Consider the following 13,949-nt stretch of genomic DNA (forward strand, 5'->3'; position numbering starts at 1 on the left):
GAATCTGGGGAAATTCTAAACTTAACAAAATGTGTCTATTTTAATAAATACATAAAGCTTTATTGTGTGCCTTCACATTAAAAATGGGTTTATAAAGAGACTCCGGAACAGAAGTGTCTTGCTATAAATTTCCAGAGTAATGTAAAGCTTTCACACAGATATTTAAACCACAACAACACCAAAAATAATGAAGGAACTTTACCAAACAGATTCTGTTTAACCAACACCTAAGCTCTGGTATTTTCTTTTGATCCTTGAATGAAAATTAAGAAATGAATCTTGCCTTAAATACTGCAATTTTCCTTTGCAGAAGGACCATTTAGAAGAGCTGATTTTAGTACTAATTGCTTTGTTGTGGGAAAATGGTTTTAGTTTATGCAATAAAAATATTAAACAAAAATCAGCAGATTGACTTTTAAAATGTTAAGTTGGAGAAAAAAAAAAAAACAGTTGCATGCTGGAAAGAGCCCCATCTCTGGAGTCAAAAGATCTCAGGTTTGAATCTTTCTCCAATACTTATTACCTGTGTGACTCTCAGCAAGTCAGTTAGCCTCAGTTTCCTCATCTGTCAAATGAAGGGGTTGGACTCTCAGGGTCTTTCAGACCCCTCCTACTTCTAGTTCTATCATCCTATGATTTGAGGTGTGCTAGAGAGTCTCCCTCCTTTCATGGGGATAGATGGCATTTTTCTTATTTATAGGAATTCTCTACTATGAAATCTCTCTCTGAGGCCCAGTCCAGCTAAGCCTGGAGTGGCTCATCACCAGGTTGGCCACAAGGGAATGAATGTTTTGACTGCAGCAACTATCAAAGTTCTCCCACTGAGTGATAGTGGAGCACTCTGCTTGAGTGGAAATGCCCACAGCAATAAAATGACCAGTACTGTAGGATTCTATAGGGTAAAAGAGTTTGAGTTGAGTGGGGCTTTACAGGCCATCTAGTCTGACTCCATTGTATAGACAAGGAAATCAAGGCAGATTCAAAGTTAATTGACTTACCTCAAGTCACAAAAGGAGTAAGTAACCAAGCTAGAATTCAAACCCAGGACCCTAAAGTATTAAAATCAGAATAAGAGAGCACATAGCTCTTTTGGTTCCTTCTCTTATAATAAAGACCCAAAAGACTTTATGTCATATTGGAAAGAGGCCCTCCTGAATCATCCTATTTTACCTCACTAATCATACCTTCCACCATCAATCAGTCAGTCAGCAAGCATTTATTGTTTCCTATGAACCAGGTACTGTACTAAATACTGGGGATACAAAAATGTCAAAAGCACAGTTGCTGACCTCAGGAAGCTCACTTTCTAATGGAGAAGAGACCAGACAATCATGTTTGAACAAGCTATTTACAGGATTAATTGGAGATAGTCACAGAAGAAAGATAACTAGCATTAAAAGGGATAAACATCCTGTTGGGACCAATCACTTTCTTTAGTATCAAAATGCATTATCTTTGGAAATGCAACTGTTGACAAAAAGTTGACCAAAAAAAAAAAAGAGAAGGAATGGGAGGCAGCTTAGATTAGAGGATCCCATCTGGCCTAGGATTCAGAATACAGATCACAGATTCTGTAGAATTCAGAATTCAAGTTCCAATTCTGTCACTAGTGAGCTGTGTGTGATTTTAAGTTTATCATTAAGCCCTAAGAGGACTCAGACTTAGTTTTATCTTCTTTAATTTATTTTTAATTCAATTTTTATTTTATTTTCAGTTCCAAATTCTCTCCCTTCCTTCTCCCCGTCCCTCATCTATTGAGAAGGCAAGAAAAAGAAAAGTTATAGTCATATGAAATAAATTGCCTTGTTAGATATGTCAGGAAATAAGGATAGAAAGAATGAAAAAAGAAAGAAAGAGAGAGAAAGGAAGGAAGGAAGGAAGGAAGGAAGGAAGGAAGGAAGGAAGGAAGGAAGGAAGGAAGGAAGGAAGGAAGGAAGGAAGGAAGAAAGGAAGGAAGAAAGAAAGGAAGAAAGAAAGAAAGAAAGAAAGAAAGAAAGAAAGAAAGAAAGAAAGAAAGAAAGAAAGAAAGAAAGAAAGAAAGAAAGAAAGAAAGAAAGAAAGAAAGAGGGGGGAGGGAGGAAGGAAGGAAGGAAGGAAGGAAGGAAAGGAAGAAAGAAAGAAAAAGGAAGGAATAAAAAAAGAAAGAAGGAAGGAAGAAGAAAGAAAAAAGAGGAAGGGAGGAAGGAAGGAAAGAAAGAGGGAAGAAAGGAAGAAAAATTTGCTTCAATTTGCATTCTAAGGCCATCAGGCTTTCCACCTCCAGAGAGAATTGATGGGACTCAGTTTTGTTGTACAAAATGGAAAGGACTACAGTTGATCAGATCCTGGAACTTGTGGTCTGTGTGTTACTTCTAGAATATGTTCAGATCTGGCCTCAGCTAAAAATATCTGAAAATTTTCTTTAATTGAACCTGTAGATAAGCTGAGCTATCAGGGGTACTTAACTTTTTTTGTGTCTGGGATTTTTTTGGCAGTCTGGTGAAATTTATGGACCCCTTCTCAAAATAGTGTTTTTAAATAAATAAACTCAAATACACAGGATTGCAAAGAAAACCATTTATATTGAAATAAGACATCAAAATATTCTTAAAATCATGTTCATGAAACCCAAGTAAGACCCTGTGATAGATGACTTTAAAGTTTTCCTCCCTCTCTAAATCAGTGATCCTGTGTGATTACCATTATCTTGTCTAAATCACTTCCTCCATTTATTTATCATGAGATACTAAGAGTTAGATGTAGGATAGATCTTAGACTTCACTTAGCTTCAACTTTTACTTTTCCAGAGGTGTAAACAGAAGCCTGGAGAGGTTTACTGACTCCCCCAAGGTCACACAAGTCATAGCAGCAGGGATTTTTTTGGACAACCTGCCTCTGATCCCAAGCCTAAGAACAAAGACTGGCAAACCGAGCAAGATTGGTAAGGTCATTTTTGGACTCTCAAAGTGGCTAAAGAAGAGACAGACTCATGAAATGCATGCTGCTTAGGGACCTCTCCTATACAGGGTGGTGCTTTAGAGATCATTGAGGGGGTTAAACATATCCCTGGAAATCAAGGAAACCACCTTCACTGCCTCCCCAATGTCCTCTCATTCCACATATTCAGCTGAAATCATTGCTATAACCCACTTCCAAGGGCAAGTAAGCAATTTTGGTGCCAGAGGCTCCCATCCCACACATACTCCCTGCTCTGTTCCAGGACAGGTTCTTCCCACTGGCCTTCCTCACCCCAATCTAGATCTCAAACTACAAAAAAAAACTCTGGCAGCTGGGAGGTCCGGAAAGATGACAGCATGCCCATGTTTCATAAAATCATGTGCAAGCCTGGTACCCATGATGCATCAGGAAAAAGAGACTGGGGAATCTTGCCAAGTTCTCCCCAGGAAAGGGGAGTCACTGATATCAATTAACCCAACCTGATACGTGCTGTGTCAGTAACTCCTCTGGGAATGAGGGATGAAAATGACTGAAGGCTCTAACTGACATCACATATGGCGACAGAAAGGCACGTTAGAAGTGAAATCCAAAAAGGAAACAAAGCTAATCAGGAGGCCTGCCCAATGGAGCAACACAGCTGGAAAGCTCTCACTAGGCAGCAATTGGATTCCCTGCCTCACAGCAGTGTTCTTCCCAGGGAAAGGAGGAAGGCAATTGCTTGGCAGTGGGATTTTCCTGAGCCCATGAAACCCATTTCCAAGTCAATGCATGATAACACCAATGAAGTGTAAAGACCCCTTTGGTGTCCTCTGTATCCTGGCTTCTCTTGACCAATTTGTAACCAGGAGGAGGTGGGAGAGAGAGAGGGGAGCGATACAGTTGGATGCTAGGATCCCAAATTTAAAGTGGGGGGATGGAACAACAGAGGTCATAGGATAGCAGTGAATGTTGAAGTTATACATCCCAATCCCCTCAACTTTACAGGTGAATAAACTGAGGCCAAAAAAGGAAAACTGATTTGCTAAGGGTAAGTAACAGAGCTAGGTCTTCTGACTCCAGATTCAAAGCTCTCTCCATTGCACCCTGCTGTTAAGATGAAGGAGGATAATAGGAATCAATAGATGGTTAGACTGACAAGTGTCATGTCGATCAAGAGAAGTAACAAATTTAAAGAAGGCATTTTGAGGAAGACTATTCTCATAGTGGACAGTAAATGGAAAGATTAAATTATCTAGAGGCAGCTAGGTAGCACAGCAAATAGAGCCCTGACCCTGGAGTCAAACGTGAGTTCAAATCCAACCTCAGACATTTAGTGTCTGAGTGATCCTCATCAGGTCACTGAACCTCTGTGCCTCAATTTCCTCATTTGTAAAATCAGCATAATAGTAGCACCTATCTCCCTCCCAGAGTCATTGTAAGAATCCAATGAGAAAATATAGACATAGCAATTTGCAAACCTTTAAGTGGTATATAAATGCTATCAAGAGGTGATCAGGTTGAAAATGTAACCAAGTTCATAAATATGATTTGTTACAGTCTCAGACAATGCACCCGTAGTGAATTAAAGTCATAGCCCAGAGAACCCTTGGGTGATTCCCACAACTCTTTTCACTTACTTTTCTTATCTGCCAAATGAGGACATTGAATGAAATGACCCCTACATTCCTTCCAGCTCTGAATCCATAATCCCATGAAGGCCACAGCTGCAAGAGATTTTGAAGACTATCTAATCCAGGGGTGGGGCCATATATGACCCTCTTGGTCCTCAAGTTTCACCCTTTGACTGAAATCCCAATTTCACAGAACAAATCCCCTATGATTGAAGGTCTCTTTCCATTTAGAGACTCTTTGGGCTGATTGGCCCAGTTTTTGATATCACTTTGCTTAGACTTGACCATGAATTTTCTGTATATGACAGTTTCAGCTGATCTGTCTGTATTTACATAGTTCCCCATTATAACAAAAGCTGAGAATTGACATTTAAAGAGGCTATTTTCAAGGAGTTTAGACAGATAAGAGATTGAAGCCTTCAGCCCAATTCCAGACCAAAGCCAGAATGTCCTGAAGCTTCACGGAAAGCAGAGACTCTGTCTTACATGTTCATCAGGGAGGGCAAGCAGAAATCAGACAAGACATTTCCTCCCAGTTTCCACATTTGTTTTAGGATCCTTCTCAATGACATGCTCATTCATGAAAGCATGATCTGTAACCCAAGGAAACTGGCTAGGTTTCAATAGCCACTAACTTACTGACTTAGTATCACTTATTAAGCACTAACTATATGCAAAATAAGATAATAGTGCGGTGTTGGTTGGTTGGTTGGTTGATTGTTCATTCTTTGCTTTCAAAGAGAACCAATGACATCATAGGCGATGTCTTCACTTGCATCCAAATTGGATTTAAGTGAGGCAGAGCTGCACAAAGTCATCATCCTCACTGTCTCCTCCAGAGTTATTGAAATCCAGTGGTAGAACAAAAGCTAAAATGACTAGAGATAACCTGGAATTCAATGCAGTATAATGAATAGAGACCTGGCCTCTCCGAGTCAGGAAGACCTGAGTTCACATACCATCTTTAAACATGTTCACTCTCTGACCTTGGGCAGGTCACTACCGCTCAGTGCCCCAAGACCACTCTCTAAGACTATCCGTTGCAGAACTACATTGGGAGAGGGAGTTTTCTCATAAGGAAGCTCCCTACGCTATTGGACCAGACTCATATTGACAAGATATGCTGCTAATCATTGCAGGAGATACAGAAATAAACAACCCATAGTGTTTGATCTCAAAGAGTTTATAATATAAGGAAATAAGCCACCTACAAAAATAACTCTAATACAAGACTGAAATCAATAAGCACATTCAGTGGACAACAGAACCTCGGAGCTGGAAGGGACCTCTAGGACCAAACCCAGAACTGAAAATAACTCTCTCCATAGCATCCCTACATATGGTGATCCAGTCTTTGTTTAAAGACCTCAAGAGATGCTGATCACAGTGATGTAAAGGGAAATCCTGAAAAACTTTGGAATACTAATGAATACAGTGACCAATGAGGATTTCAGGGGACTGAGAGTGAAGCACTATTCTCCTTCACAGAGAAGGGGTGGACCATGGGCATAGAATGAAGAAATTGCCACACCTCTTCATTGCGTTGATGTGTTTCACCTGAATGTCAATTGTCACCAAAAAAGGGTTCTATTAGTGATAGAGAATGAAAAGTCACAGGGACATAAAAACAAAAGAACTATCAATAAAATATTTACTAAAAAGCAAAAAAGAAATGTAATAAGAAAAAGAGACCTTGGATTAAGGGAAACCTAGCTCCCTCTTAAAGCAATCCATTCTATTCTTGGACAGCTCTGTTAGCACATTTTTCCTGACTTCAAACCTTAATTCATTTCTTTGCAATTTCCACCCATCACTTCAAGGTCTGCCCAAGCAGAATCAGTCTACTCCCTCTTCAATATGACAGCCCTCTAAACAATTGCACATAGCTCACAAGTTCCCCTAATATTTTTCTTCTGCAGCCTAAACATCCCCAGTTGTTTCAAATGATCCTCATTCTGGCTGCTTCACCCTGTTTCATTTGGGTAGGATGTAAATTCCTTGAGGGTAAAAGCTATTTTTTCTTCATTTGTCCAGTATCTAGCACATAGTAGGTGTTTATTAAATGTTTGGTGGTTGTTGTCCAATTGGGAAGCTACTATCAGGGCATGGAGAAATCCCACTGATTCCATCTGCATAATTAGACTCCATAATAGTCATCAAAAGCTTCTTACTCCTTACCTTGTGCTGTGGTAGCATCTTGACTCACAATTACCTTTGCTAGCACCCATAGAAATGCCCTGTCGTTGTCTAAAACTTTACTAATTCAAGATGAGGCTGTAAGACTACTCTGGGTCAATTTGCTTTTTGTCTTTAACATAGCCATAAAGTCTTGCTAAGATCTACACATACCACACACCCATCATACCCAGATTAATGAATTCACTCCCGAAGAGTAACCTCAGTAGATTTTCTGCAGTATTCTATAGGGCAATGCATCTCAGTGACCTGTAATTGTCAAAGATTTGGTGAGAGGACTGAGGGGTGAGATAAGTAACTGCAAAGATCTGACTTAGGAAAAGAGGTGTGCTAAAGTCAGAGAACCTCTCACACAGAAGATCCCCTGAGGCAAATGTCCTCCTTGCTTTTCAGAAACTCAGTTCATAAACTTTTTCATATTAAATGACTGATAAAAGGCTTAACCCCTTTATGTTCCGAAGCATCACCTCTTCTTCTGTGGGCTAGCCTCTACCTTATGCAGCATTAAGAAGCAAGTATAGTGTGTGTGCTTCAATGCTTTGTAATACTTTTCTCAAAATCTTCTGAGAAGTAACCCCTCTGCCCTGTCCTCAGATACAAAATACCGCCACACACTTTCTCATCCCTCCTGACTTTCAAAACCTACACTCAGAAAAGGAACAAATAAACTCATACTAAAGTGAAAATACCTGATAAGACTAAATACGCTGTTACTCTCTCTGATCCTTTTCTGAGGAATATTTGCATCCTCAGGAGACCAATCCTTAAGCCATAAGAAAATATTTATAATAATTCAATGAGCTGAGCACAGGAGATTTGAGGGAGGAGAGAGGAAGCCTTTCCAACACTAATAAAATCACCTCGAATAGGCAAGCAGATACTGTGCCTATGTGCATGACCTGTTCTGCTATGGGTGAACATGACCTACACCTGAAGAGGCCAGGGCTTACAAGATAAAAATCACTCTTTAAAATAAAAATTAAAAGGTGCCATTTATTTGTTCAACAAATTCAATTCCTACTATGAAAGATATAGATAAGATAAAGTCCCTGCACCAAAAAGCTTAAAATCTGGTAGAGATGCTCTCACAGTTAGTACTAGAAAAATAACTTTGGTTTTAGGGGTGACTGATTCTTCTCTTATTTTCTTCTTGGGGTGTCGTGATTTGAGAAAGGTACATAAAGCCATCTGACCCTGGCACTTATCTCTGTTTTTCTGTCACCACTAATAACTCCTCTCCTTCTGATGGTTTCCTACATTCTACCTGTCTATCTCTTTACATCTTTCAACCTTCAGAGGCCAAGGCAAACAGCATGATACAATTGAGAGAACACTGGACTTAAACTTCCGTACCCAATTGAATGTGTGTGTTATTCATCTCACCCTACATGAAAGTAGGGAGAAAGGGACAAGAGAGAGGGGATGATAGAAGGGAGGGCAGATTGAGGGTCAGAAGCAAACACTTTTAAGGAGAGAGAAGGCCAAAAGACAGAATAAAATAAACGGGGTGGGGATACAATGGAGGGAAATATAGTTAGTCTTTCACAACATGATTTATGGAAATGTTTTACATAACTACACATGTATAACCTATATTGAATTGCTTTCCTTCTTAATAAGGGTGAGTGGGAAAGAAAGAAGTTGGAATTCAAAGTTTTTAAAATGAATGTTAAAAATTGTTTTTAAATGCAACTGGAAAATATGATATACAGGCAATGGGGTATAGAAATCTATCTTACCCTACCGGAAAATAGGAGAGAAGGGGATCAGAGACGGGGGGCTGTGATAGAAATGAGGGCAGATTGGGGGAAAGGGTACTCAGAGTGTACTCCATCTTGGGTGGGGGGAGGGGAGAGAGAGGGAGAAAATTTGGAACTCAAAATCTCAAGGAAGTGAATGTTGAAAACTAAAAATAAATGAACAAAACAAGAAAAAAGTAAAAGAATAGAATATCTACCAAAAAAGAAGAAGAAAGAACCTTGGACTTGAAATCATGAGACCTGAATTCAAATCCCAGTCCTGCCACCTATGTGACCTTAAACTTTCTGAATCTCATTTTCCTCATCAATAAAATGAGGGAGCTGGACTCAAAGACCTCTAATGACTTTTCCATCTCGAGATCATGGGTGCCTGAAAAAAACTGTTTTGAAGAGTTTTACAGTATTCTGAAGATTTTACATTTCCACATTTTTCATTTCAATATTGAGTCAGAGAAGTAACCAAGATAGGGCAATCAGGAATTTGGCCCAAGGCACACAATTTAGAGAGTCCTTTAGCAGTATGAAAATAGCAGCACTTAGCCCTTTGTTCACAAAAATAATTAGTGTGGGGGGTGGAGCCAAGATGGCAGAGTAGAAGGATGGACCATAGAAGCTCCCCTCCATAACCCATAAAATACCTGTAAAAAATGGCTTTAAACAAATTCTAGAACACCAGAAGTCACAAAATGACAGAGTGAAAGAGATTTCCAGCCCAAGACAGACTGGAAGGCTGACAGGAAAGGTCTATCACACCAAGTGTGGAGTGGAGCACAATGGGACCTTGGTCTCAGTGTGGCAGGGACAGGACTGGAATAGGCCGCACTGTGCAAAATCCCAGGCAGCAGCTGAGGTTCCCAGATTGCTTAACCCACAAACACCAAATACAGCTTCAAAGGTCAGTGAGAAAGCTGTTTCACCTTGGTAAGAAGAGAGCAGGGTCTGACAATGCTGGCAGCAGCGGCTACAGCAGCAGTGTCCATTTTTGGAGCCTTCAGCCTGAAGCTCCTGGGGGAATTAAACAGCTGATCTGGATCTCAACCCTGAGTGGTTCTCCTGGGTTGAGGAAGTGTGCTGGAGTGGTGGAGCTGGAGGTGATTGTGGAAAGGGAATTGTATTCACAGATGCTGGGCAGAACAGAGTGCTTGTGGTTGCTCACAGACAAGAGAGCAGGCCAGGAGATGAGTGAACTCCTCTCCCTTGATTGTGCCACCTTGGAGTAACTGGGAACTTGCAGGTTCCCAGAGTGTACCCTCCTCTTGACAGAGGAATCAAAAGTCAAGTAATTGGCCAGGAGGTTGCCCAAAAAAGGGAAAAAGGGTGGCTTTTGAAGGCTATTTTCTTGGTAAACAGGTATTTTCTTCCATCGTTTTGGATGGGGAAGAGCGGTGTATACCATCAGAGGAAGACCTAAAAGTTGAGGTTTCTGCCTCCAAGGCCTCCAAAATAGATATGCAGAGGTCTTGGACCGGAAGAGCTCAAAAAGGATTTTGGGAGTCAAGTGAGAGAGGTGGAGGAAGAGTTGGGAAGAGAAATGAGAGTAATGCAGGAGGGTCATAAGGAGCAAGTCAACAGCTTGCTAGGGGAGACCCAGGAAAATGCTGAAGAGGATAGCACTTTTGGAAATGGGCTGGTTCAGTTGGCAAGGGAGGTCCAAGGGGCCAGTGAGGGGAGGAATGCTTTAAAAAGCAGAATTAGTCAGGTGGAGGGGGAGGTTCAAAAACTCACTGAAGAAGGTAGTTCTTTGAAAATTGGGGTGGAGCAGATGGAAGCTAATGACTTTGTGAGATACCAAGAAATTATAAAACAAAACCAAAGGAATGAAAAAATAGAAGACAATGTGAAATATCTCATTGGAGAAACAACTGACCTGGAAAATAGATCCAGGACAGACAATTTAAAAATTAAGGGACTATATGAAACCCATGATCAAAAAAAGAGCCTAGACATCATCTTTCATGAAATTATTAAGGAAAACTGCCCTGATATTCTAGAACCAGAGGGTAAAATAAATATTGAAAGAATCCACCAATCACCTCCTGAGATTCAAAAAGAGAAACTCCAAGGAATATTGTAGCCAAATTCCAGCGTTCCCAGGTCAAGGAGAAAATATTGCAAGCATCTAGAAAGAAACAATTCAAGTATTGTGAAAACACAATCAGGATAGCACAAAATCTAGCAGCTTCTACATTAAGGGACTAAAAGGCTTGGAATATGATATTCCAGAAGTCAAAAGAAGTAGGATTAAAACCAAGAATCACCTACCCAGCAAAACTGAGTACAATACTTAAGGGGAAAAAATGGTCATTCAATGAAATAGAGGACTTTCAAGAAAATTTGATGAAAAGACCAGAGCTGAAAAGAAAATCTGACTTTCAAGCACAAGAATCAAGAGAAGCATGAAAAGGTAAACAGGAAAGGGAAACCATAAGGGACTTACTAAAGTTAAACTGTTTACATTCCCACATGGAAAGATAATATTTGTAACTCTTGAGACTTTTTTCAGTATTTGGGTAGTTGGAGGAATTATACACATACACACACACACACACACACACACACACACATAGACAGAAAGCACAGGGTGAGTTGAATAGGAAGGCATGGTATCTAAAAAATAAAATCAAGGAGAGAGGAATATATTGGGAGGAGAAGGGGAGAAATGGAATGAGGCAGGTTATCTCTCATGAAAGAGGCAAGAAAAAGAAGGAAGGTAAGAGGGAAAAAGTGAAGCTTACTCTCATCACATTTGGCTTAAGGAGGGAATAACATGCACACTCAATTTGGTATGAAAATCTATCTTACATTATAGGAAAGTAGGGGAGAAGGGGATAAGTGGGGTGAGGGGATGATGGAAGGGAGGGCAAATGAGAGGAGGGAATAATTAGAAGTAAATACTTTTGGGGAGGGACAAGGTCAAAAGAGAGAATAGAATAAATGGGGGACAGGATAGGATGGAGGGAAATATAGTTAGTCTTACACAACATGACTATTATGGAAGTCTATATTGAATAGCCTATATTGAATTGCTTGCCTTTTCAGTGGGGATGGGTGGGGAGGGAGGAAGGGAGAGAAGTTGGAACTCAAAGTTTTAGGAACGAAGGTTGAGAATTGTTTTTGCATGCAACCTGGAAATAAGAAATACAGGCAATGGGATATAGAAACCTATCTTTCCCTACAAGAAAAGAGAGAAGATGGGGATAAGGGAAGGGAAGGGTGTGATAGAAGGGAGGGCAGATTGGGAGAAGGGGTAATCAGAATGCACAGCATTTTGGGGTGGGGGAAGGGAGAGATGGAGAGAAAATTTGGAACTCATAATTTTGTGGAAATGAATGTTGAAAACTAAAAATAAATAAATATAAAAAAGGAAGCTGACTTTGGGCACAAGGTTTACAAAACCCAAAAAAAAGAATAATTAGTTTAAAAATTGGAATCCCAGAATTCCATCTAGAATGAGTTTTTCTCCTCCCCAATCCTCACCTACTCTCCATAAGCAGCAGAGATTTTGATTGAGGACATAATAGCCCTTGCTCTTTGTTTCCCTCTTAATCAAGCAATATCCTACCCCCAGCCCACCACCCATTTGTTCTAGTAATGTTTGTGATATTTGACCTGCGCACAAAAAAATCCTAATTATGGCTCTGAGTATGGAGAGGAGACTGGTCCTTCCCTCCACAAGCCTCCCCTCCCCCAATGCTTGGTACACAAAGCCTGCTCTCTGAAACTGACATTCTGTATGATATTGAAAAACATAGATTCCTCAAGAGATGCTATTCAGGCCATCCACAGCATGGAGAAGCATACAATCCACAATCCCCATTCAGTCTCTATAGAGCTGCACATCTGGGCGTTCCATAGTCCTTTGTGGGGGCCCCATCTCGAGAATCAATGGCAGCACTGATTCTGCCTTTCCTGACGAGTGTGCAGCAGCCCTGCTGCACTACCCAGCATGTGAGGTAATGGGCACGAATGTTCTGCCAAACATTTAAGGAGTTACGATCCACATTGCATACATTGTATAGAAAGACAATATACAACCCAGATTTTAAAAAAAATACAGCATGAGATAAAACCAAACTCTGTTCTTTTGTGTTCCCATCCTCCCACCCACTAATTCAGCACAAATGTAGAGATTGTGCCCTGCAAGTACACAATTTTCTTTCTCTAACACTAGCATACCTCCAGTAAAAGATTAGTTTGAGACGTTTTGTTAAATCAGCCTCCCCTACGTTTTCCAGAAAACCATGAGCTATGTTGGACCATTTTCAAACCTATGATCCCCAGCCCACAGTGTACTCATAGGAAGCCAGAGGAAAAAAGAAAAAACTCAGTGTACATCTCAAGGTCATCCTGCCTTCCCATAACTACCATGATGAAGAGGGCAAGGCCAGAGTTATCTCAAAACCAGAGAAGCAGTGATTCATAAGCATAAAATGAACTTAAGCATTGGAAAAGAACTGGAGGGCTCATTCAGTCCAGCTCCTTCATTTTACAGCAAGGAAAGTGGGGGTCTGTCAGAGCCTATGACTTATCCAAGGTCATCTAGCAAGTTAACAGTAATGCAGGGACTTGTCCCCAATTCTCCTGGCCACCCCATCCAGTCTTCTTTCTCCTGCATGCTTCTGCTTTTAGTCTCTTTGATAATATACTCTGCAGCCCTAGCATTCAGATGCATAAACTTTGGATTCCCCATATCATGGATGAAAGTGTATCCGGATTTGGGCTATCCACACTCAAGCACTTGGGATCAGGCATTGTTTCCATTCTCATCACCGTGGCTATTCCCCATCCCAGCCCCAGAGTTCATAGAATAACTATTCTATACATATATACATACACACATATCTACGTATTGTGTGTATATACATATTTAGGCATAGATATAGATAGATGGCATATAGATACAGATATAGAGAAAGATTTAGATAATATAGCTGATATAGATAAAACCATGGCTGCCAGTTAGGGAAAAGAAGATGGAATATCAACTGCATAGAGTCACTTAGGATGAATTCAAACTCAAACTGCTAGTTGGATATGGAGAATGGCCATTTCTGGAACAGCCTAGAGATTATTTTGAAATGTATTGACCCTTGCTACTACACTGACTGGCAGTAACTTGGAAGTAGGGGCTTCTACTGTCTAATTTATGTTTGGGACCCCAACACTTCTCACAGTGTCTCAGTAACACAGACAATTAATAAAAGTGTAATTGGCCAGTAGGAATAAAGTTACCTGAAAACAATTTGGGTATTGCATAGTCTTTACTGGGACCTCCCATCTCATGAATCAATTTCCATTTGCTCTCTTTGACTTTGAGTCTTTTTCTTCTATTCAATAAACTTCAATGGTTCCTTATTGCCTCTAAAAATCAAAGAAAAACCTATTTGACTTTTAAAGCCCTTTATAACCTGGTCCCTTCCCTCTTCTCCAGTTTTCTCATATTTTC

Source organism: Notamacropus eugenii, chromosome 6, assembly GCF_028372415.1.
Source record: "Notamacropus eugenii isolate mMacEug1 chromosome 6, mMacEug1.pri_v2, whole genome shotgun sequence".
In the NCBI taxonomy this organism is placed as follows: domain Eukaryota; kingdom Metazoa; phylum Chordata; class Mammalia; order Diprotodontia; family Macropodidae; genus Notamacropus; species Notamacropus eugenii.